Genomic DNA, 25880 nt, shown 5'->3' on the forward strand with positions numbered 1-25880 from the left:
TGCATTTAGAAAATTCTAATGCACAGAGAGTATTTTTGAAACTTGTAATCTACCAAGAGAAAATGCATGACCACATTTCAGCTAAGCTACTCCCACGGGGCCAGGATCAGCTAAATGCAGAGAATTGCCACTTTACATTTCCAACTTAAACTGTTCTGCTTGGTCCTCCGCTTTCAGCCCATTCCCCCAACATAAAGAAGAACACCTCCCAGTTTTGCCCTGGAGTAGGCTGCCTTTTGGCTCTAATGCAAGCCTGGTTATTGGAAAGGGAAGTAGAGCTAGCCATAGTAATAGAGAAATGAGCCACGGACATCAATCAAGACTGAACTGAACATTGTGTCTGAAATATCCGACTTGGCAATCACTGCAGATCACATTCACTAGATAATTGTCAGTTTCCTGTTTCCTTTTGTGCTTTGTTCCATGGAGCCACCACACAAGGAAGCTGATATTCTCTCTCCATCCCTGCATGCCACCCTCCTGCCAGCCATGGGAAGATTCAGCTTTTAGTGAAGAACCATGAAGCTTCAGTTTCAGCAGCTTCATGGGAAATCCCCTGCTACTGAAGAATCTCAAGGCAGAGAGTACCTTGTACTCTAGGTACTTAATAAATGCCTTCTCTTTCCTTTTTCTTTCTTTTTTTTATTGCACTGGTTCTTTGTTGCAGTGATTGGGCTTCTGTTGTTGAGGTGAAGAGCTTAGTTGCCCCTTTCGTGTGGGATCTTAGTTCCCCGACCAGGAATCGAATCTGTGTCTCCTGCATTGGAAGGCAGATTCTCAACCACTGGACCACAAGGGATATCCCAGTAAAGGTATTTTGATCAGAGCTTTTTTCTACATTCCTATACCCTTCTTTATGCTTTATCTTGACTTTTTCACAGAAGATTCCACTTCTCTTAGGAACAACCATTAAGAATCCTCAAAACTTGCAGCAAAACTCAGGAGAATTCTAGAATGTTCTATTAATAACTAGATTGTCAAACTCTTTTGTTTTCTAGATAAAGAGAAAGTGAAAAGTAAAAGTGTTAGTTGCTCAGTGATGTCCAACTTTTTATGACCCCATCATCTGTCTGAGCTGAGTTTATTCACAGAAATACCGACTTTAGGAGATCCTGCTGAAACAGGATCAGAAAATATTTTGTATTGATGCAAATCCACCTTTCCTGTGTCTCTTGTATTGGTAGGTGGATTCTTTATCACTGAGCCACCAGGGGTGCGAAGTGGTGGAAATGACACTCAAACTCAAGACTGCCCATCCCAAAGCCCATCAGTGATCCTTGGGTGAAGGAAGAACCCAAAAGCCTGGGTTCAAATTATACAATGAGAGATGTATTATAGCTTTAAAGATATTATTAGACCAGTGGTTCTCAGAGTGTGCCTTTCAGGGCATCTTCTAGGTCCTTTCTCTTCCTGTTGAAAGCTGAGTTTTCCTTAGCTCTTTCAACGAAAATAATTCATCACAACAGATTAAATGCAGACCAGATATGAGAATCCAGCTGTCTTTTATTAAGCCAGATATTGAATAGATTTGCCAAAGACGGTAAAACAATCATGCTCGTCACAGTAAACTTTCCTTGATTTGGAAAGAAGAGTTAATTTTTTTATATAAAATTTATATTACACATGTTAATATGCAATGGATTCATTACAGTTATTTTAACAGATAAAAATTTTAATCCTCTTTTAATTTCTAATAAGGTAAGTATTGATAGGTATAAACTCGGTAATCAAAAACTCTTTTGGGTCTTTAAGGGTGTTGAGATAGCAAGACCACAGTGTTTGAGAACTGCTGAGCATGCCGGTCTCAGAAAGATATTCTCAAAGAGAAATCTCCAAGTATTTGACCTTATTCTTGAGTTCTCCTGGTATGACTTTGCTTGGCCAACAACTGGACTTTGTCTTTGAAAAATGATAGGTTTGTTTTCCACGATAACAACAATCTGGAAAACTAGAGCCTGAGTTCTTTTTCTTTAAATTAATTTTTTTTGCAGTATAGTTACTTTAGAGTGTTATGTTAGTTTCTACTGTATAGCAAAGTGAATCAGCCATACATATACATATATCTCCTCTTTCTTGGATTTCCTTCCCATTTAGGTCACCACAGACCAATGAGTTGAGTTCCCGGTGCTGTATAGTAAGTTCTTACTGTTGTTCAGTAGCTAAGTCGTGTCTGACTCTTTGAGACCCCATGGACCGCAGTGCACCAGGCTTCCCTGTCCTTCACTATCTCCCAGAGTCTGCTCAAACTCATGTCCATTGTGTCGATGACACCATCCAACCAATTCATCCTCTGTCTCCCCCTTCTCTTTCTGCCCTCAATCTTTCCCAGCATCAGGGTCTTTTCCAGTGAGTCAGCTCTTCCCATCAGGTGGCCAAAGTATTGGAGTTTCAGCTTCAGCTTCAGTCCTTCCAATGAATATTCAGTCTTGATTTCCTTTAGAATTGACTGATTTGACCTCTTTGCATTCCAAGGGACTGTCAAGAGTCTTCACTCGTTATCACTAGTTATCTATTTTATACAGATGGACCTGGAGACTGTCATACAGAGTGAATTAAGTCAGAAAGAGACATATCATTTATTAATGCATATATATGGAGTCTAGAAATATGGTATAGATGAACTTATTTACAAAGCAGAAGTGGAGCCTGAGTTCTTGATAGCTCTTTATTAGCCATTGGGTTCAGATCTCTTTCCCACTCAATTTTATTTAAAAAAAAAAAAAGAAAAAAAAAAAAGAAGACAAAATGTTTGATTTGAGCTTTGGGAACAGAGTTATTGAGACATGGACATGGTTGCATTGGCTGAGAACATCATGTGCCTGTTGGAACACTGTGATCACAGCACGAAATGTGATGTGGAAGATACTCTTTCAGGGCAAAAGGGCCAAGGGAGCGTGAATGTCCGTGATGAACCAGATGACTATAACACAATGTGTTTTACAATTTTATTTAACTTTTCACCTTCACTCTCTGTTCCCCCCTCAGTCCTTGCCTGAGGGGGACAAAGAGAGTGAAAGCAAGTCCCCAGCAAGAAAAGGAAGCTGAAGCCCAGGAAATCCACAAATTAGATAATCAGTTTCTTGAATTATCAAGAATTGTGGGTATTTCTAGATCGAGGAAACTGGCAGACACTTGAATTATTTTCTGAAAGCTCTATCTCATGGTGGAGGCTCTTTTAAAGTTTCTCAGCAATTGGGGGTATTATTTCCAGCTTAGACAGCTAGCAATTTAAAATTATTAAGAATGACTTAGCCTTCAAAGCAAATTCCAGATTATTTAATTAGTCATGTAAAGTGCTGGATGTTACTCATCATATAAGAAACAGGACTATTTATTAGTTTTGAGTGCAATTAATCCCCTTTCAGGTTTTCATGAAAGGGCAAAAGTCCATTTGATTTTCAAGTTTGCGTCTGTAGCAAATCGCACTTAGGAGATTTTGAATTCTAAATGAGTCTAAACTTTGAGTTTAGGAAGCAGAGTTTTAGCAAGGTTTGCTACACAACAAACTCTTATGGCGCCTGCAGCTATGAGCTGATCTCCAAGCCCTGGGGATCTTAACAGTGGGTCATTCCAATTGAAATTGAGGCTGAAAGAAAGATGCCCCTCTACTTAGGTCTCAGGATAAAAGTAGCCAGAGGGATTTGAGAACAAATTGACCGAGGTTTGGAGGAAGCAGAGTAAGTTGAAATCTGCAGGGCAACACACAGTGTAGTAGAAATAGGATGCATTTGAGGGACAATTTGTACTTAGTAAAAAGAATTCAGGGACAAGAGCTGATTATATTGCAGGGGAGCTGTCATCTCTAAATTGTCCTTAGAATTTAATACTCATTTAAAATTCAACCTGGCCACATTTTATTGAGTATTACTGTTTTCAAAACTCTGTCTTAGGTGTAATGTGGGAAACAAAATATGAATGCAATGGGTCTGCCCTTTAAGAAATCTACAATCCAGATGGACAATAAAATATATGTGAACATTTACCATTTAGGACAGAGGGTGATAAATGCTAAAATAAAAGCACTGAGGCGCTAACTGTTTTGAAATTGCAGAAAAAGGAAAGTTTGATACCAGTTAGCAAATTTGGGTAAGTTTTCACTGGATAGTAGTATCTGACATGGATCTTACAAAGGATGATGTTCTAATGAAGATAAATGGAAGGACATTTCTGACGAGGGGAATGATTTGAGTCAGTGGGTAGATACAGTGTTTAGGGCATACGATATTGTTGAGCATTTTGGATAAGTGGAGAGTGCCCTTAACTCTAGGCCTCAGTTAAGGGCAATCACCCCACTCATGTAAGTGAAAGTCACACAGTCATGTCCGACTCTTTGCGACCCCATGGACTGTATTCCATGGAGTTCTCCAGGCCAGAATACTGAAGTGGGTAGCTTTTGCCTTCTCCAGAGGACCTTCCCAACCCAGGGATTGAACCCAGGTCTCCCGCATTGCAAACCCCACTCATAGTGATGGGCAGACCTAGGCAGGTGTGTGTTTTGTCAAGTGACCCTGTCCCTACCGTCTAAGCTGGGTGAACCAGAGAGAGGCCATAACTGTCCTGTGTCCTAGCCTGAAAAACTCTGCATAAACAGGAGACAGCTGGGTTGATTAGGGTCTCAGTTTTGGGAAATAACATTGCAAAATAAAGAATCTGGCAGTTAAGTTTGGGAAGTGAAGATGAGAGGAGGCAAACCCCAGAAGAAACCATGAGAAGAGGGCATTATGAGTAAGTAAGTGATATTATGAAGAAGTTGAAGTTACAAAGAAGCAGAAACTATGCAGGAAAACTATGCAGAGGGTGAACAAGTCAGGTGGTACCAACAGCAGTTCCCAGTAGCAGCCATGCTACATCACTTGTAGGACTCAAGCAAGACTGATGCTGAAGCCTGGAGCTGCTTAGATTCAGAGCCGCTTTCTCACTCCAGTCTCTGCAGGACTTGATGGGGCCAGAGTTCCTATTCTTTGATTTCCATAGGATGCTTTTCTTTCTTGTTGCATCACATGTTTATACCCTAAAACTCAATTGGACCATTAAGAAAGCTGAATGCCAAAGAACTGATGCTTTCGAATTGTGGTGCTTGGAGAAGACTCTTGAGAGTCAACTTGGACAGCAAGGAGATCAACCCAGTCAATCCTAAAGGAAATCAACCTTAAATATTGGAAAGACTGATCCTGAAGCTGAAATTCCAATACTTTGGCCACTGGATGCGAAGAGCTGACTCATGGAAAAGACCCTGATTCTGGGAAAGATTGAATGCAATAGAAGAGGGCAGCAGAAGATGAGATGGTTAGATACCATCACTGGCTCATTGGACATGATTTTGAGTGAACTCTAGGAGATGGTGAAGGACAGGGAAGCCTGGCTTGCTGTAGTCCATGGGGTGGCAAGGAGTTGGACACGAAAAACAACAACAAAACTCAACCAGGTATGTTGGCCTGAGTAAGCCCCGCAATGAGCCTGGCTATGCCATCTTATGTGACTTTAACAGAGGGAGAAGAAGGGTGGAAAGTCAGGTTGGGCACGGTTTGTGGATGTCAAGGGATTCTGTATAGATGATTTAATGCTTTTGTCTGCTTTTTGCCAGACATTTTGGATTCAGAGATGCATAAGACTAGGTCTCCAATTTCAAGGTGAAGAGAATAGAGGCACAAAGATAGCTATCACTGAAGATTAACATATTAAATATTGGGCTACCATCCTGCTCACAAGATTAAATATTGAATGTGCCAAAGATATATTCATCAAGTCCTGGAAGGGAGGGGCTATCTGAGCAGGTTTCCCAGAAAAGACAGCGATGCAAAGGACTTGAAATATTCTGATTCCATTAAAAAGTTGCGTGCATGTGTGCTCAGTAGCGTCCGATTCTCTGGGACCCCATGGACTGTAGCCTGCCAGGCTCTCTGTCCATGGAATTTTCCAGGCAAGAATACTGGAGTGGATTGTCATTTTCTACTCCAGGGGATCTTCCCAACCCAGGGACTGAACCTGCGTCTCCTGCATTGCAGGCAGATTCTTTACCACTGAGCCACCAGGGAAGCCCCTCCACTAAAGGGTTATGAGCAGGAAAATAAAATGAGTAGATAAATACTATAGAAAGGTGACTTTTGTCTAAGGATAATTGGATTACTGAGAGGCTGTTATCGAGGAGATTAATTTTAATACTTGGGAGGATAATTCAGTTGTAGAGGAGGGAGGTTGGGGCTCTTGAAAAAACAGAAGACGGAAATAGACCCCAGGATGACTTCAAAGGTAGAAGCAACTCAACCTGATGCTTGATTCAACGTAGTGGATACTTGAAGGGGTGGGGGTGGGGTTAATGTGACATCACAGTGATGTCGAGAGGACACATCCCTCCACTGATTGAATCTTTCTTCTCCTTTTATGCAGGCAGTCTTGTCCCCAAATGGTGGCAAGGTGATTGTCTCAGCAGCCCCAGTAAAAGAACAGTGCTTTCGCTGAGACTTTTGGTGGTCTTGGAGGGAGGGACATGCTGGTTTGGCAGGCTTGGCCACGTCCCCTTTCCTCAGCCAGTCACTGTGGCCCACGGACAGACTATGCTGCTAAAGTCATTATCAGTCCTGGATTCTAGGGTCGACCCCATCTCAACCACAGGCAAGGAGTGACAAAGATGGGTGACTGGAGAAAAACAGGGCTGTTATTGCATCAAAGGAGAAAGGATTTAGGACAGCATAACAACAGGTACAACTGCAGCTACTAATGTTTTGTTCTCAGAGGAACAGCAGTATTGAAGCAGGATCTTACTCCCCTGCCCAGGGATTGAACCCACGTCTCTTGCATTGGCAGGTGAATTCTTTACCACTGAGCCACCAAAGAAGCCCTGTTTTTCTTAGGTGTAGTTTTATACTAAAAAGGACCTTAATGTATACTCCTGAAGGTTACTGACTGATTGCTTGCTTCCTTGTTTGCTGTTTCCCCATGGAAATCAAGGGAATTTTGTTTGTTTTGTAACTATTTCCTTATTTCATCATCTTTTGGGGTTTGTTTTCAGTTTGCCTTCAGTTTTGGTAGAACGGAACGTCACATGGCTGGATCTGGTGTGCTGGCTGTGTTGTGTATGTTTGCAGATCAGGAACACCAAACATAACAGCTCCCCTACAGAGCCCTGTCCCCAGAGAAACCTTCCCACCCTCGAATCTGTGCGCATAGAGTCCTAGGAGCTTGCAGCTGAGTGGGGAGGTAGCAGAGCGTGCACACGTCTTGTAGTTGAGCCATCTTCAGGAGTCTTGCCACTGTTTTCCCAGCTGAAGACAGAGTCCATGAGGCCGTGGCTGAATGGGAAACCCTCAGTTTCATCGCCCAACTGCAGACACTGACAGCTGGGTTCTCAGGACTCGTGAGCCGTGTGCAGTGTCCCCTCCGGCCCCTAGGGGTACCTTGGTTTTTGGCTGTGGTTGTGTTGGCCAGTGGCCAGGCTTCTTCCTGGAGTAACCACCTTCTACCTAAGATCAGGCTCTGGAGCTCTCGAGGCCAGAGTTGCTCTGACCTTTTCTTAAAATTTTATTTATTTTTATTTTTGGCTGTGCTGGGTCTTTGTTGCTATGTGGGCTTTTCTCCAGTTGTGGCAAACAGGGGCGACTCTCTAGTTGAGGTGCTTTGGTTCTCATTGTGGTGGCTTCTCTTGCTGCAGAGCCTGGGCTCTAGGGCACGAGGGCTCCAGTAGCTGAGGCTCCCTGGGCTCTAGAGCACAGGCTCAGTAGTTGTGGCACACAGGCTTAGTTGCTCTGCTGCACGTGGGATCTTCCCAGACCAGGGATCGAACCTGTGTCTCCTGCTTTGCCAGTTCAGTTCAGTCACTCAGTCATGTCCAACTCTGCAACTCCATGGACTGCAGCACGCCAGGCCTCCCTGTCCATTGCCAACTCCCGGAATTTACTCAAACTCATGTCCTTTGAGTCGATGATGCCATCCAGCCATCTCATCCTCTGTGCCTGCTTTGCCATGTGGGTTCTTTATCACTGACCCACCAGGGAAGCCAGGCTCTGACTTCTAAAGCCAACAGCTGTGGATCGAGCTCTGTGTTGTCCAGTGCAGAATCCTCATGTGGCTAACAAGCCCTTGAAGTGTGCTTTGTCTGAATTGAAATTGCAGCAAATGTAAAGCACACACCAGATTTCAAAGACTTAGTAACCTATGGATGGAATGGTGTCCTCTCACCCTCAAATTCATATATTGAAGTCCTAACTTCCAATGTGATTGCATTTGGGGTAACGAAGTGATCAAGGTCAAATGAGGTTGTAGGATGAAACCCTGATGACCAGGAAGCTTGCTTCCCCTTTCAGCCATTATGAGAGGACACAGTGAGAAAGTGGCCATCTGCGAGCCAGGAAGTGGGTCCTGACCAGAAGCCCACCATGCTGGGCCCGTAACTTGGACTGCCAGCCTCCAGAACTGTGAGAGAGTCAATTTCCATCGTTTAAGCCCCCTGCAGTCTGTGCCTTTTGCTATGGCAGCATGAGCAGACTAACGTACTATCTGGAAAAAAAAATTCAAAATATCTAATTAATATTTTATACCGATTATTTATTGAGATAATACTTTGGATATATTGGGTCAAATAATATATGTTATTAGAGCTAATTTTATCTATTTCATTCTCCTCTTTAAAAAAGTGGCTCCTAGGAAAGTTCAAATTACGTATGTGCCTTCCATAATATTAATAGGACAGTGATCACCTAGACCCTTGTGTTATCATCACATTGCCTTAAATTTCTCCATCAGTTACTTCTCAGTCCCCGTTCATGAAGAATCTCTAAAGTTTTCTCTACGTTATGCAATATTCTGGTTCTTTTTCCTTTAGTATCCAGGACATTAAAACCAAACAAAATAAAATGGAGAAATACATAAAAAGCCAAGACAACATGAGCACAACAAAACCTGCTGTATTTCTTCGGTTTTGTATTATTATTATTATTTTTGATTAAAGAGATTTCTTTTCTCTCCTCTTGATCTCTCTTCTGCCTTACATTCTTGCTCATTGAAGCCAATATTGAGAATCAAGTTTAAAGTTTGTAGTGTAGCATGACAAATCCCCTGGGGAAAATCAGCCCAAAGAAAGTTGGGAAAGTTTCTCTACTCTTAGTCCTGAGTTCTTGGTTGTTATTACCATATAATGAGAAGGTTAATGAAAATGAGGGAACAGAGACTCCTTTTTTTTTTTTCTTTTAACAAGTCAGGGCCCCATTCAACTGTAGACAGGGCCATGCTCTCAGGCCTTGCTGGCTGGGAGAAGGGAAGGTTCTGCTGAGCTAGATTGATGCATTGTTGAGAACATGAAATGGGCATCTGAATAGGTTCGGGAAATTGGAGACTCCTAGCTCCTGTGACCTAGAGCTGGGGAGATGTTTAGTCAACAGCAGAGCACAGTGCAAAATGTCCTGGATTAATCCATATGCTTTGGGTGAGTCTTTACTTGGGAAGAAAGCTTCTGGTGGCGGATTCATAACTGGAATTCATGGTTTCCACTAGTAGGGGCATCACGATTTATTTCAAAAGTACAATCTCCTTAGTACAGCCCTCGATTTTCTCAAATTTTATCTTAAGCAACAAATACAGCTGGGTATTTACCTTGAACTAACAGACTCGCTCAGTTGATTTTTGAAATATGTCTGCCAAGTAGTCAAAGTTGAAAAGCCAAAGTGAGCCTGTCAGTCATTCTTCCAAGTAAAAATAGTGTTCCCTGAAGATAGTCATATTTCAGTTGTAATTCAAACGATCACATAAGTACTTTTCCCTGAAGGCATGAAGCAGAAGTACTTTATGGGCACCTCCCATTTTATCCAAATAGAACATTTTAAAAATGTGTATGTAAGAACTCAGATTAATAAGCTCATTCTTACTGCTTCATCAAGATCATTAGGTAAAACTAGCTTTCCCTTTTTTTCCCCCTGTGAATGGGGATTAGAAAGAACCTGATAGGTGCTAGTTCAGTTTGCTCCTGTTCCTGGGTCTGGGCTAAGGGCCAGCAGCTTTACCCATAATTTTTGTACCATCAGTGCAAATGTCAACACAGTGAAATAGGAAAATTTTTATTATGAAGGTAGTTTTGAACTCCAGCTCCCTCTGAAGGAGCTTCAAAGACCCCTTGGGGGGTCCATAGGTGGCACTTTGAGAAGGGATTCCTCTAAAGTGTATTATAAATGGAAGGTACTGTAATTCTTCTGAAAATTAAAGGTCATTTTTTGGTAAATCATTATTGGACATGCTGAATCTACCTCTAGACCACCTGTTTGGAAATGAGGAATTAATGCATCTACTGGAAGACTAGATTCAATAGTTGTCATGGACTCTGCTAATTAATTTAAAATATTTATTTTCTTATGGTTGTGTTGGGTCTTAGTTGTGGCCTTCCCCCACCAGGGATCGAACCCACGTCCCCAGCGTTGGAAGGTGGATTCTTAATCACTGGACCACCAGGAGGTCCCAGTATCTGTTAATTTGTATTTAGATTTTTGCGCTACGTGGTGATTGCCACAGCTTCACAAGGATGCTTCGACAGAGTGAGTCACCCTGCTTTCTAGTTGTGATGTGGAGACTAGGTTACTCTTCAGGATCCCTGAATCTTCCATCCTTGATGGAAAGCTTTTCTTTCATTCATGGAAATCTAACAGGCCATTGCAGTCTTGAAATCTGAACTAACTTGTATGATTTAAAACATCAGCAGGTGTTTTGGTGGTGCTAAAATGGATCTCCTGGTGATTTGTAGTTCTAGACAAGTAAAAGATTCTCTTGGCATAACTGAACTGCCTCGCTGAGGCTGGAGACTGGACTCTGTAGCGACTGGAGGAAAAGAAGCAAAAGCCATATTCTCCTCTCATCCACACGTACTGCCACGAATAGCATTGTTTTCTCACTTTTTTTTAAAATTAAAAATACAAATGGATGACAGGTTGCTTTGAAAAATCTCTCAATAGAAACGTTAATACTTTTTGAAAGTATTTGCCTGCATTGTATTTTAGGAGAGAGGAGTGAGCAGAAATGGAAATTCTTCCCATATCTCTATGGCTCCTGGATTTGTGCATTGCTTTGCATATTGAAAGTAATGAAATGAAGGGCCTGGATTCAGTCCTGAACAATGCACATGCACCTAACTATTGACAAGTTTTAGTGACTTGCTGTTAACATTGTCATAAAATACATTTCTCCTGGCATAACAATGATTTTGTTTTTTTTGTTTCGTTTTTTTTTTTTTAAGGTCAGACCTCTGCCTTATTCAGCCACCAGGGATGTAGATACGTCCCAATGTCTCTAAGATAACTTTTTAGTGTCCTTAAAATGGTTTTTAATCTACTATGTCCTTGGGGAGATTGCTTTTAAGTTTAGATTTTAAACAAGAAAACAGGCATAATACATACTATGGGCACAGATGCACATTGTAAGTAGGGAGATTATTTAAGTCTAGAAATTGAAAACAAGCCTAAGATCTCACCTTCCAGAAATCATTTTCATCTTTCCTACTTATTTTGGTCACCCTAAGAAGAACACGTTTTGCCTTATATCAAACTACAGACCTTCTGAATTTTTATACCATACTCAATTCTGTTTCTATTACATTCCAGTTTTCTTAGGTGTGATTCAGTTCAGTTCAGTTCAGTCGCTCAGTTGTGTCCGACTCTTTGCGACCCCATGAATTGCAGCACGCCAGGCCTCTCTGTCCATCACCAACTTTCGGAGTCTACCCAAACCCATGTCCATCGAGTCAGTGATGCCATCCAACCATCTCATCCTCTGTTGTCCCCTTCTCCTCCTGCCCCCAGTCCTTCCCAACATTAGGGTCTTTTCCAATGAGTCAACTCTTCACATGAGGTGGCCAAAGTATTGGAGTTTCAGCTTCAACATCAGTCCTTCCAATGAACACCCAGGATTGATCTCCTTTAGGATGGATTGATTGGATCTCCTTGCAGTCCACCATTTTCACTTAGTCAATTAAAAACCCAAAGAAAATAGTTGGATATTGAGGAGGAAGTTTGAACATCAGCTTTCCTTCTCTCGTTTTGTTTGTTTCCTTCTGTATACGACCAAACCTACATTTGCATAAGCAAATTAAATCATAGCTGCAAACCCACAAATGCAGAATTTGCATGCTTCCCTAATCCCAGATCCTTGGGAAAGTACCACATTAATGCCAAAACCAACATATAAACAACTTGGCCCTTAGGGTCCGACTTAGCCAATGGAGTTGAGCACCATCCAACTTCTTACTTGAGTTGCTCCACGTATATGGATTTTTGAGTCATGCTTCTAGGGCCGTCTTCAAACTGCTAGGAAGCTACCCGCTGAATCTCCCCACAGTCTAGTTACCAGACTGTTTAACTGGAAGTTCTTTGAGGGCAGCATTTATATCATCCTTGCTCACATGAATTTATGAGTCGTGGCTCAATGCAGTGTCTTAGAGAAACAATGAGAATTCCTGAAAGGAACTTCTAATAAAGTTAAATTGCCTGTACAGACAATAAAATAGGGAAACTAACTATACCAGTTTTTTGTAAGAATAACTTCATGGTTGTACAAAAGATATTGACCTCTGGTAATAGTTTTATTATCTGTAAACTGAGAGTTTGTTACTTAAGATAAACCTTCGATCTCACACATTCATAGATGTTATGGAACACAAATGTATTTATTTTTTTATCATCACCATTCTGTTGCTCTTGGTGTTGAGAGGTATAGTTTTTGTCCATATAATGTGAAAATAATCATACAGTTTGGACAAGTGAACTTAGTAGCTTAAATCATTTATTTGATAGACTTTAATGGTTATATGATTAAATTGTCTACTCAGTCTGACCAATCATACAAGCTTAGCAATTTCAGAGAAAATAGTCATAGTATTTTTAAGTGGACTATTAATAATTCAAGGTTCTCAACCCCTTTTGGGGATATCATACTTAATGTTGATATCATACTTAAGCATTAAGTATGATATCAACTTAAGTTGATACCATACTTAATGCTTCTCACATATTAAAGATTTCTGCTTAATAAAGTCAGACTGATGAGTGGACCTTCTGAGTGGGGAGATGGGGAAGAGAATGCCTTCCTCTCTTCCTGCTGGAAAATACAGTAAATTAGAGGGGAAATGAAGAGTCTATAATTGATTGAAAACTCATCTGGTATGACTTCAAAGGCGTAAGAAGTCCACAGTTCCTAACTGGGAGTTCCTGAACTAGGAACTTCTTAGAAAGAGAGTTTGGACCCTTTCTAAACCACTCAGTTTCTTCTTCATCCAGTGCTCTATAAATGCAACATAGAGACCAAACTTGAAAGGCATGTGCAGACAAAACCATTTAAGCCGTGTAAGCAAAACTAAGTCTAGCTTATTTCACAAACGTAAGCAAGATTAATTTAGGTTACTTCTTGTAAATCATAAAAGAAATTTAAGTCGTCTTTCTAAAATGCTACGAGGTAATCACTTTGAACCAATCCCCTGCTGTCTGGTAACTCCCGCTGTCAGAACCCATCATTGTGAAGGTTAAACAACTCCCTCCTTTCCACTCTTTATGCCATGATGGAATCATCCCTCTGAGCCTCATCTCAGTTTTGAATCCAAAAGCTGCCAGTTTGCACACTGTCCTTACTGAATACTACTTTACTCTTCTGGTTTTAATTGTTTCACTTTCTGGATTTTTGAGAGAAGGAAATGTGGCAGGAAAACAGAGAGGAGAAGTTGTAGTTGGAACTAGGACGAGTAATAGGAATAGTTTAAGGTAAGAATGGAGATGCAGTTGAAGCTGAATTGTAGAGGATTTTGAACAAAACGCCAAAGAGTTTGGAAAAGAGGTAGATGCTGAAGAGTCACTGAAAGTGTGAGCAAGAGAACTCTATGACTGAGCTGGTCTTATGGATATTGACTGTAGCAGCAGTGTGTTGGGGGTCTTGGAGGAGCAAGAACAGAGACTGAGGACAGAGCGGAAGGTCCTCAACACAATCAGATGGGAGGTAACGGGAGCTTGGACTGACTGTGGTTCCGGTACAAGAAGTGGGTGATGGCTGCTAGAGATGTGGTCTAATTGGAATGAAAAGTGTTGCTAGTTACTTAGAGAAAGTTCGGCGGAAGCTCCAATGAGAAACTTGGGTTTTTTATTTTGTTTCATTTCTTTTTGAGAACCTTGGATTTTTATTCTAATTAACTTATTTTGAGAACCTTGAGTTGTTTTTTTAAGACCTTTTATTAAAATATTTTTAAGACCTTTTTAGAAAACATTTACTTATTTGGCTGCTCGAAGTCTCTGTTGTGGCACATGGGATTTAGTTCCCTGACCAGGGATAGAACCCAGGTCCCCTGCACTGGGAGCTTGGTATCTTACCCACTGGACCACTAGGGAAGTCCCAGGAACCTTGGGTTTTTAATCTGGGTCACCAGTAGGATACTAATGGCATTCACAGAGATGAGCAGGCGAAGACCAGCAGTAGATTTTGGGGTGGTGGATGGGTGGGCAAAGGAAACCATGGCTCCTGTCTTGGGAACGTTGGGTTTGGGATGATGGTGGAACACTGGTGGAGGGTTCGAATGTGCAGTGAGAGTGGCCTGGGAAGTGTGGATTTGGGTTTTCCAACAGGAGAGTTGAAGTGGAAACTGAAGTGAGGGGTGTAGGAGACTGGCATGTGGCGTGCTGTGTAGCCACAGCTTAGTCCAAGAGACAGGTCGGGATCGATGCCATAAGGACTGTACTACAGTGTCTATGGGTCATGAAGATGGTAACACAGAGTGAGAAGAGCTAGTCTGCCAGGGAAAGCCAGGCGCATCTATAGCTGGGCCTTAGAGCTGAGAAGTTTGCCAGACTTCCCAGGGAAGGAAAAGCATTGCAGGCAGAAGCAAAGCACAGATGGAAAGTGGTGGTGATGTGATTTGTTGGGGAATGGAGTGGTGATAGGCGAGAGAAAGGAAACGGATACTGTCGAACATCCTCTTTTTATTACACGGAGGAAGAGATCCCAGAGCGGAGGATGGAGAGGGAAGAAAAACCAGCCAAGCTTGTGAGATCCTGAAAGACACAGTCAACAGTGACCCAGCTGGCTGGGGACGGAGCAGGGCTCTGGGACCCTGGACTTCTCGCCTTTGCTCTCTCTGCCTTGGCTCTTTTTTTATAAAAGGGGGTTTGCACCCGGTCATTCTGAAGCCCTTTCCCACTGAGGTTCCGTGTGCCTCTCCAACTTTGGGAAGCTTTCTTTTTGGGTCACACTGAGTAATTTAGTGTTCAAGTAATTAGAGTCTAATTGGAAACCTGTGACCTGGAGGAGGTAACACACTTCCTTACAGGGTCTGTCTTGCTCTGGGGGCATAGTTCACGTACTGGGAGCACTTCCTCATTAACTGTCCCTAGGGGCCTCCATCCAGCAGCTAGTTACTGGGGTGGGAGGGAGGTACTAATGTTTATAAAGGTCACATTGGAAAATTTTCTGAAACAATTGAACTGTAAAACATGTGTTTAATATTTATAGCCCTTGGAATGGAAAAGATACCTTTGATCATCCTCTTTCTTCCTGGAGTTTAACCAGCTTCTAGATCCCTTGGGAGAGCTTCTTCTCAACCAGAAAAATAGTGAGACCTTGCTGTCTCGAGGGGACCTTGCACCATTCCTTGTGATTTAGGTGAAAGCTTGATTGCAGCACATGTTTTCTGATCCTGGTAATCTTAAATAAATAATCCAAGCCCACGGCATTAATAAAAGCAGTAATTCTGTCAAGAATCCTTGCTAACTTCCTAAACTTCTGAGGGTCCAGAGCTGGTGATTTATGAACGCTGCCAGAATCTGAGCTGTGGTGTTTTTTAGGGGATTCATTGGGAGGTATGCTTTTAAGGGTAATTGCCATGTGTCAGAAGGATGCCTGAGCCCCCTTGACATTGTGTGCTCAATTTTATTTAGAGGTCAAATGGCAAGAGAATTATATGTGAAAGGGTATCCTTTCAACATTTACAAGTAGAAGGTGAACGTAACATGCTAAGCTCAGTTCTGAGTGGATGTGATAGTCACATTAACTCTGTGTACCTTGCTGTTTGCAGGTTATTTGAGTCCTACAGACATTAATTGTGCTTCTAACACACCCCAGTGGAAGACCGACACACACGTCTCTGGGTGTGGCATGGTCCAGTTGTTGACTGTTCAGTCTCTAAGTTGTGTCCGACTCTTTGCGACCCCATGCACTGCAGCATGCCAGGCTTCCCTGTCCTTCACTATCTCCCAGAGTTTGCTCAAATTCATGCCAATTGAGTCAATAATGGTAGATAACCATCTTATCCTCTGCTGCTCCCTTGTCGTCTTGCCTTCAATCTTTCCCAGCATCAGTCTTTTCCAGTGAGTCAGCTCTTCACATCAGGTGGCCAAAGTGTTAGATAGAGCATCAATTTCAGCATTGGTCCTTCCAATGAATATTCAGCACTGATTTCCTTTAGGATGGACTGGTTGGATCTCCTTACTGTCCAAGGGACTCTCACAAGTTTTCTCCAACACCACAGTTGGAGAGCATCAATTCTTTGGCTCTCAGCCTTCCTTACGGTCCAACTCTCACATCCGCATATGACACTGGAAAAGAAAAACGTAGCTTTGACTAGATGAACCTTTGTCAGCAAAATGATGGTCCAGTGCGAAAGTGTTAGTCCATGGACATGTGAAGGAAGAGCACCTAACACAGCCTGGGAGGTGAGGGAGGGAGGTGAGGGAGGGCAAGAGTGTCTTCCCTAAGAAGGTCTTGCTTGCCTGAGCTGGATCTTAAATAATCAGCTGGATTTACTCAGGTAAAACATGAAAAGAGGGACAGCTTGAGAAGCAGGAGGCGGCAGTAGTGCCAAGTGGGGGTAACAAAGGCCTTTTGGTTGGGGCAGGAAGGACGGGGGCAATTCCAGTTGGTGGTATCCATACAGCAGTTTGAGCTGAGAAGGTGAGGGGAGCAGCCAGCTTGCTAGTCTGATGGCAGTTTTCTGTCCCTGCTAGTAAATTTGCCTAAAATCTGCTGCTCCCCTGAAACAGATCTGGAATCTGGAAAACCATGTGAATGTCAGTCCCTTGTCACCCCAAGTTAGACTTCTACTAAGCCTGGTCAGGTGGTCTCCCTGCTTTCTCCCCAGATCCTGCTCCTACTCCAGTTCTAGAACTGAAACTTGGATCACCACCCCTTGCCTAGGCCAGTGGCTTATTCCCACCCCCCCACCCCCCAGAATGGCCTCAGATTGATATCCATCCCATTAGCTAAGATGAATCTCCGTGGTTCTTGACCCAGATACTCGAAAGATGCTCAGGAAATCTCACCGTGGAAGTCTCCCCACCGCCCATGATCGGGTAGATTGGCTCCTTAGAAACTAAGCACCCAGTTCATGCTTGATCTTTCTGCAGCTATTGAATTTGATGATCTGGACGATAGCTTCTTCTCTTTCCCCTCTGCCCTGGTTAGTTTTCCTGCTGCTGCCAGCCTCGGTGGCAGGCTTTCAGCTCTAATCCTCCCAGTACTTGTCAGCTGATGTTGAGCTGGTTAGGGTACCTGACGAGGCTGAAGCTCTCTAGAACTGGCCAAGGTCCATTTCCAAATGTCCAGACATTTCTTTGGCCTGCTTCCGCCCCCAACTAGACTCTTAGCTTTGAAGTCTAGCTGTGTGGCTGGCAATTTTATCAGGAGGCATTCCCTAATATGTGTTTGGAGGAACCGTAAATGTTGCAGGCAACACCCTCATTCCTGGGGATTCACAATAATTATTAGCATATTGAAAGGCTCTGGAAAGTTCTGTGGTCTAGAAACTTGGCTAATTTGCGTTTGATAATTTCTAAAACAAAAGTCAACAAAAAACCAATAATATCTATCTAAATCCCCAATCACTGAACATTTAAGGGAACACACTTGGGGAACCTGATTTGAAAGCTGTACAGTTCTTTTCCAGTACTATTAACCACGGTGGTAACCTACCGTCCAAGTAGGAAATGGAAACCCATTGCAGTATTCTTCCCTGGAAAATCATATGGACAGAAGAGCCTGGCGGGTTACAGTCCTTGGGGTTGCAAAGAGTCGGATATGCCTTAGTGACTAAACAACAGCAACAGCAAGCCTTCCAAGTGGGAGCATTCCTCAAGGACTGGAAATATTGCCATCTCAAATCAAGTTGTAGCAAATTCATGACAGGATTTGCTGGGAGAGTGTCTGCAGAGGCTAGAGGTGTTTAGCAGACAGGTTGTTTGTGCCTGACAGCATTGATTTCCTTTTCTTCTGATAACAGCCTCAACATTTTCTTAGAAAATTCAATTTATAAGGCTGAAGTGTGCCCCCCACCCCCACCCAATTTGTATGTTTGAATCCTAATTCTAGGGTATCCCAGAATGTGACTATGTTTGGAGATAGGGCCCTTTAAAGAGGTGACTAATCAAATGGGTGGGCCCTTATATCAGTTCAGTTCAGTCGCTCAGTCATGTGCGACTCTTTGCAACCCCATGGACTGCAGCACGCAGTGCCTCCCTGTCCATCACCAACTCCCGGAGTTTACTCAAACTCATGTTCATTGAGTCGGTGATGCCATCCAACCATCTCATCCTCTGTCATCCCCTTCTCCTCCCGCTTTCAATCTTTCCCAGCATCAGGGTCTTTTCCAGTGAGTCAGCTCTTTGCATCAGGTGGCCCTTATATGACTAGGGTCTTTACGAGAAGAGATTAGGACTTAGACAAACACAGAGAAGACCATATAAAGATACTGGATGCAGACAGACACCTACAAGGCAAGGAGGGAAGTCTCCAAAGAAACCACCTTGCTGACAGCTTGACCTTGAACTTCTCAGCCTCCAGAATGGTGAGAAATAAGTTTCTGCTGTTCAAACCAGTCAGTCTGTGGTACTTAGTTATGACAGCCCTAGAGAGCTACTTCACAGGTGAAAGTGAGGCTGATCCCATCGTGTGGGTCCTCAGGTACCCACCCGGGTCCATGAGAACAAGGTCATGAGAAATGGTCCACAGTGACTGGCTTTGAACTGGTCACATGACCCAAAATAGGTCAGTGAGTTCCAGAGGCATCCTCTTCCTATGTGTGTGTTCCTGCTAAGTCGCTTCAGTTGTGTTCGACTCTTTGCGACCCCGTGGACTGTGTAGCCCGCCAGGCTTCTCTGTCCATGGGACTCTCCAGGCAAGAACACTGCAGTGGGTTGCCATGCCCTCCTCCAGGGGATCTTCCCCACCCAGGGACTGAACCCCCGTCTCTTACAGTCTCCTGCATTGGCAGACAGGTTCTTTACCACTAATGCCACCTGGGGAGCCCATGCTCTTCATGTAATTGCAGTTTAACAGGTAGGAGGCCAGGCTGGAAGCTGTCTTTACTACGATTAGAGAGAGAGCTGCTTGAGAACAGAGGCAGAGAAGGAAAAAACTAGCTGAGAGTCATGGAGTCAGGTTCCTGACAGAATCATCCGGTAAAGGAGCCAGACCCCTGGGGCCTTCTGGGGACTGCCCTTCCCCTCTATCTTTTACTTTACCTCCTCTCTGAAGTACCTAGACAATAGCATTTGATGCAGATTTTCTGAGTTGTTTTGCAGATGTAAAACGCCTCCTCCTCTCCAACAAATGGATGATGCTAACTCCGTGAAGACCCTGAGCAGTAGCCCCAGACCTCCTGGAGCCTAAGGACTGCTGACCCCTGTGACCCCACCTGCCACCTCACCATCAGTCCATTGGAGAATAGGGCGCCTGGTGACTCCCCTCCCTCACCTGGTTTTTAAAAATGATTTGCTCAAAACCCTTCAGGGGAGTTCTGCCTTTTTAGGCGTGAACCACCTTTCTCTGCTCCAAACTCTGACGGGTTCAGTTTGTTTGGCCTCACTGTGCGTTGTCCACATGAACTTGAGCTAACATTTTGAGTGCCTAGACATACCTGAGGTTTTCTGGCCCCTGGGCTTTACGGTGATGTCCCCCAACACAGTCACTTTTTTTTTTTCCTAAGAGATTTTGAGTTGTGAAAGGATCCCAAATCATAACATCATAACAATAACATGGTAGTTTTTGAGAAAATGTCCATCACTGTTACCTTTGTATCCTTGCTAAACATTTTCCTTTCCAAATGTCTATGTAGCCTGTTCCTCTTGAATAGAATCTCCTCAGAAATAATAGACTTTGTTCCCTGAAATGCATGAGATTTTTTTCATATGAAACCCCTGATGAATTCAGTCATGATGTGCCCTTTACAACCCATGCTATTGTGTCTATGGTGGTCTGGGTTAGTCTGTATTGATACCACCTGCTGTAATTTGCAACTGGGCAGATAATTTTATTAATGCAAATTGCCTCACATTTACAGCAAATGCTTTAAAAATTATGATGATGTCATGATTAGTAAACTGAGTCATCATTAACAAAAGTCCTTGGTAAACAATTTTCCAACTTTCTCTAGTATCCAGACTCTTGGATAAGAAATTTTCATGACTATAGTCTAGGGCTTGCTATGCCTTTGAAAATAAGCTGAAGGTCCCCAAAGATCCAAAACTTTAGGGCGTAGGAAGGGTCCTCCAGCCTAATGAATTCCTGGATGGCAGCAGAGAGGAAGATGTCTGTCAACCCAAGGACCATCTCCCCCACTTTCTGCCCTGAGCCCTCACCTCCTCCCGCTAGTTTGTTCCTGAAGCAAGTGTGGTGGATGAACCTCTGAAGACACATTTGGAAAATCTAAGAGAAATGGAAATTCATGCAAGGAGTTTTTTGACACTTGACCCATCATTGTGCAGTGAACATGGTCCGAAAACCTTGTCACAACAAGCTTCCTTCTGAAAGGGATGGTGCTTCCTTTCCTCTTATCAGTCTGGAAAGCTGGCATACCCTTCCCTTGGTGAGGCATCCTGCCACCTCCGTGTGGCATCCAGCCAGAGTTCAAAGGTGGAGAGCTGCCTCCGTGCCGTGGACCAAGGAGAGACGCTCAGGTTCATGGTGCTCTCCGCCCCGACACTGCCATCCACATCTCTGGGGGAAAACACAATGGCTGCAGGTGAGGAGAGGAAACAGATCTTTGGCCTTTTTTTTTTTTTTTTTTCTCTCTAGTGGTGGTGCTTCTGTCTCCCCTGTGCGTTTTCAGATTCTCAGTTCTTTGCTGCCCTCAGTGGTGACTTGGTAGTGGAAGATGATGTGGCATTAGAGGTAAAGAACCTGTATGCCAATGCAGGAGACCCAGGCAACAAGGGTTCAATCCTTGGGTCTGGAAGAACCCCTGGAGGAGGGTATGGCAACACACTCCAGGATTCTTGCCTGGGACATCCCACAGACAGAGGAGCCTGGGGGGCTACAGTCCATGGGGTCACAAAGAGTCAGACGTGACTGAGCAACTAAACAACAACAAGGTCCCCGTTGCAGAGCCTGGCATAGAACACCCACTGACAAACACCTGCTCTTTTCAATACTGTTATTATGACCCACAGATCCCGGTACCTTGTGGGCACACGATAAATGTAAAGCTGATCCATTTTACTTAGCGTTCATTGTATTTATGTGTTCGCCCTCTCACAAACTAAACAGAAGTATGAACTATGTCAGTTTCAACCTATTTAAAATCAAATATACTCTTTTCCTGTGAACCGTTGACAGCATAATGCTAAGCAATCCCATGATGCAGTTCAAATGCACAATATTGAAATGAAGGAGGTAGAAGAAAATTGCCAGTTTGGGAAAAGATTCATATACATGGAAAAACAAAAGCACTGAGTTAAAATATATATATATATATTGAACCTTTTATAGAGAAATGTCCAGGCCTTGGATAGCCAGACAACTTACTTCATAAATTAGTTTTATAGAATTTTTGCAAAGTGCTAAAGCAATTTAACGTCAGGACATACTGATTCAAACAAAAATAAATTAATAAATTTGAAATCTTCAGGCACCTATATTCAAAGGCCGCTAGGCATTTTAATGGGAGATAAGTAAGAACCATTAATCATGGTCTCCGCACACTTTCTCACATCACCCTAGGCAACTGTGGCTGGGCTGAGGAATGGTACTGAGAGGGAAAAGCTGCTGGTACTGGATAAAATAGTGATATTATCTACAGTGTCTATACTACATTTGTCTACACTTTCGCTCTCTTACAAGTAAGTACAAAATTGTACCTGTTGACAACTTAAATTTTTTCACCTTTTTGCTCTCCCTTTAGGAAAAGGTAATAAAATAAGTGAAACATGCATTTCTTTTCCACTCACTTGGCACAAATTATTGGTCACCCTGAGCCAGAGAAGCGGGGAGAAGCCCACGTGTACATTGGCCTCATTTTGCATTGACCATGTATCTTTCTTTCTTTTGATTTTTTTTTTTTAATTCAGAGCAGTTTCTTTTCTTTCTTTTAAATATCTATTATTGATTTGGCTGCACCATATCTCAGCTGTGGCATGTGAACCATGAACCCTTAGTTGTGGCTGGTGGGATTTAGTTCCCTGACCAGGGATCGAACCTGAGCCCCTTGCATTGGGAGCATGTGGAAGCTTAGCCACTGGGCCACCAGGGAAGTCCTGACATTGACCATGTTTCAATCCAAGTTTGGAGTCACAAAGGTTAATCATAGAATCCTTGGTCTTTCTAGATTCAGAGACTTTTTTTGAGAATCTAATGAAATTATGAATCCTCTCCCCTCAAAATACACAGACTTCTAAGATCTACGAATGTCCTCATGAGACCCTTCATGGATGGCTGCTCACAGACATCATGCCTACATTGCCAAGCAGTGATAATCATACAGAGAAGAACAGAGAAGGATTTCCCTTTTTAAAAATGCCACTCAGAAGCAAATTAGTAACCTCTCTTTAGTCTCAGTTCTTATAAATCACTTTCCCCATCAAGTTTCGGACGTTTTCTTACACTGAGGTTAAAAATCAGCTGGGTTTGCTTCCAAGATTCAGAGACTATTCAGCCACATTGGTAACAGAATTTCATCTTCGCCATCTCAAGTAAGCCTTAGAAACAAGGTCCATTCCCTTATAAGAAAAAATATTACCTTTCCTTGTTTAGATGCTGTAGTGATGAGGTCAGTAACCTGTAGCAGCTCTGTCCTTCCCACTTGTCTCGTGGTTCACGCTGACTACCTTGCGGCCTTGGACCTGCCCCTCTGCCCTTGATAGCAAGCTGAGTTCTATTTCCTTTTTCTATAAGTGTCTCTTTTCAACAGAGGGTCAGTGTCGGATTTCCAGATATGATTTGAGGACTCGTGTTCTACTATTTAATTTAATTGACTTCTGCTGTAGTAAACCTCCTTCTAAGTGAAATAATTGGATCTTAAACATGGGCTAGCTTTGTAATTTTAAGCATGTCATTGAACCTCTTTAGGATCCAGTTTCCCAATATGTCAAATCTTTAAGGCCGCTTGAAGTCTAACATTCTATATTTTTGAAACACATTTATGTACATTCTATGTGTGTATATTGCCTAGACCTGGCTATTTTTCTAAGTGGTTAATAACATATGACAGAAACCCAAATGCTCAAACACTTCTCTTTTTTTTGTAGGTTTTAAAACATATAGAACCATTTTTATTCTTGCCCAGGTAGTCTTGTCACCCTAGTCAAGCATCTAAAGGTCACTAGCAAATAATTCACTTGCAATAGCAAGTCTGGAATATCTAGCTTTAAAATATTTTAAAAAATTGTACTTTCTTTGTATACATTTGTTGAGCTACATAAAAATAAAATGCAAAGCATGAGTAGTTACATTAAGATAAAATTTAAGAGAGAGTCTGAGTTTCTCTAGACCAGTGGTCCCCAGCATTTTTGGCACCAGAAACTGGTTTTGTGGAAGATAATTTTTACATGGACCGGATAGGGGTTGATGGTTTCAGGATGATTCAAATGCCTTCCATTTACTGTGCACTGTATTTCTATTATTATTACATCAGCTCCGCCTCAGACCTTCAGGCATTAGATCTTGGAGTTCGGGAATCCCTGCAATCTAGACCACTAGATTCATCACTACACACTCAGCACCTCACATTGAATGTGGCATGTAGTAGGTACTCAGTGAATGTTTGCTGAGCAAATGGAAGTGTCTAATAAACTGATATAAGTGCATGCTCAGTCCCTCAGTCACATCCAACTCTTTGCAATCCCATGGACGGTAGTCCTCTGGGTTTCTCTGTCCATGGGATTTCCCAAGCAAGAATACCAGAATGGGTTGTCATTTCCTCCTCCAGGGCATCTTCCTGACCCAGGGATCAAACCTGCATCTCCTGCATTGGTAGACGGATTCTTTACCACTGAACCACCTGGGAAGCCCAATAACTGATATAGGATGTGCATAAGGTACAACAATAATTTCTAGGGTTGAAAATTAGAAATTGGAGATGGAGTGTTAGTGGGTAGGATTCAGTGTGAGAAGATAGAAGATGAGTTAAAAAAAAAAAAAAGATGCTTCCAAGAGTGAAAAAGATCATGAACTTGTAACTGCTTTTGATGGTCATGAAACTGATAAGAGACATGATGAAATGGGGTGCCAACAGTGAAAACATTGTGCTACATTTTTTTTTCTCACAGTGAGTAATTTTATTTTGGGCTTCCCAGGTGGTACTAGTGGTAAAGAACCTGCTTGTCAATACCGGAGATGTAAGAGATGTGGGTTCAGCCCCTGGGTTGGGAAGATCCCCTGAAGGGGGACATGGCAATCCACTCCAGTATTCTTGCCTGGAGAACCCCATGGAAAGAGGAGCCTGGCGGGCTATAGGGGGTCGCAAAGAGTCAGACACGATTGAAGTGACTAACCACATGTGTGTGCACAATTTTGTTTTTTTAAAAATACACACTGCCTCCTCTTATTCACAGTTTAGATTGGTACCCTAAAACAAATACCGAGTGACAATCCTTTGAATGAATGGAGACTTGTGTATTTACTTTTTTAATTAATTAATTTTTTTATTGAAGGATAATTGCTTTACAGAATTTTGTTGTTTTCTGTCAAACCAGTACCCTTGGCACCTCAAGCCAGAGGTGTTAACTGAAGCCGCTGAGGAAGCCTATGATCTGAGCAAAATTATTCTCTTGTATGTCTGTAAGTATTATCTACTTTAGGATTGTCCTCATTTTAAGATCTTACTTTCTTTATGAAGTCTATTAATATTAATCTGCAGTTGAAGATTTTCAGCCAGGATAACTAAATCAGTTTAAAATGTATTTGGCTACAGTTATTGAAATACGTGACTTAAAAAATACAAGCAAATGTTTGCTGGCATTGACTAAGATGGGCTGTAACGACACTAGACGCACAGTTGGTTTTTTTTAAACTCCTTCCACTCTATCATCCTATGTTTGTTGGATGCCATCCTCATAGTTGTAAGGTGGTTGTTGTAGCTCCGCTCATCACATCTGTGTTCAAGGAGGGAAGATGCGTGTGTGGTCTGGGGGAAGGACAAGCCAATTGCTTCAGTCCCCTCTAACAAATGGTAATATTTTCCTAGCACATGAGTGGACTTGCACGTATATCTCAGTGGCTGATGGTTTTACAAAGCTATCTTGGACGTAAGAGTGGGTGGAGAATGAACATCTCACCTGGGGCTAGACACGTCACTGCTTAGCAACATTTGGGATCAGCTGACAAAGAAGCACTAGAGAATGGAAACAGGTTGAGAAACCAATAATGCTTGACACAGTCTAGAAAGATGATGGGAATCATAAGAATAAAAGCATAAATAAATAAATTTCTCTTTTATTTGATGTTTAAAGCTAGTCTTATTTCCTATAATTGCTTTGAGTAGGTGTTACTGCTTGCTTAACTCGGGAGAGCATTTAGAGTAAATAATGATACAAGCTATGTTTAATAGTTTAAATAACAATGAGTCAGATGTTTCCTGTGTTGCAATTTTTTTGCATATATGAATTCTAAATTTTATGCAAAATCATTATTTAATGATTGTACCAAAGTTGTATATAAATTTGCTCATT

This window comes from Giraffa tippelskirchi, chromosome 8, assembly GCF_054371585.1.
Source record: "Giraffa tippelskirchi isolate mGirTip1 chromosome 8, T2T-mGirTip1v1.2.pri, whole genome shotgun sequence".
NCBI classification, from domain to species: domain Eukaryota; kingdom Metazoa; phylum Chordata; class Mammalia; order Artiodactyla; family Giraffidae; genus Giraffa; species Giraffa tippelskirchi.